Raw genomic sequence first — 487 nt, forward strand, 5'->3', positions numbered from 1 at the left:
ATATATATATATATATATATATATATATATATAAGTATGCTCCGATGGATGAGTAATGTCAGTGTGCATACTCGACAGAGTGTAAGTATCTTGAGAGAAAAGTTGAACATAAGAAGCAGCGGTTGTGGTGTGCAAGAGAGACGATTGCGCTGGTATGGACATGTGGTGAGAATAGCTGCGTGAAAAAGTGCCACACCCTAGCAGTTGAGGGAACCCGTGGAAGAGGTAGGCCCAGGAAGACCTGGGATGAGGTGGTGAGGTAAGACCTTCGGACATTGGGCCTCACCGAGGCGAAGACTTCTGACTGAGACCTTTGGAAATATGCTGTGCGTGAGAAGACCTGGCAAGCCAAGTGAGACCTAAATCCAAGGCCTCTGCCAGGGGTGTAGCCAGCTCACTTATGCGTACCTTTCCTTCATTGGACACTAAACTCCGCTTGCAAAGACCTGTTGAGGCAAGTGAAATCGAAACCAAACTAAATTCGACA

At 46.4% G+C, this 487-nt stretch overlaps 1 protein-coding gene across 1 annotated transcript in view; it reads right to left on the reverse strand.

Moving 5' to 3' along the window:
* The window catches only part of LOC106883360 (transforming growth factor-beta receptor-associated protein 1), an 80,572-nt gene that overhangs the window by 16,761 nt on the left and 63,324 nt on the right, over positions 1–487 (reverse strand). The window lies entirely within an intron of this gene.

The sequence above is a fragment of the Octopus bimaculoides genome, chromosome 11 (genome assembly GCF_001194135.2).
Source record: "Octopus bimaculoides isolate UCB-OBI-ISO-001 chromosome 11, ASM119413v2, whole genome shotgun sequence".
In the NCBI taxonomy this organism is placed as follows: domain Eukaryota; kingdom Metazoa; phylum Mollusca; class Cephalopoda; order Octopoda; family Octopodidae; genus Octopus; species Octopus bimaculoides.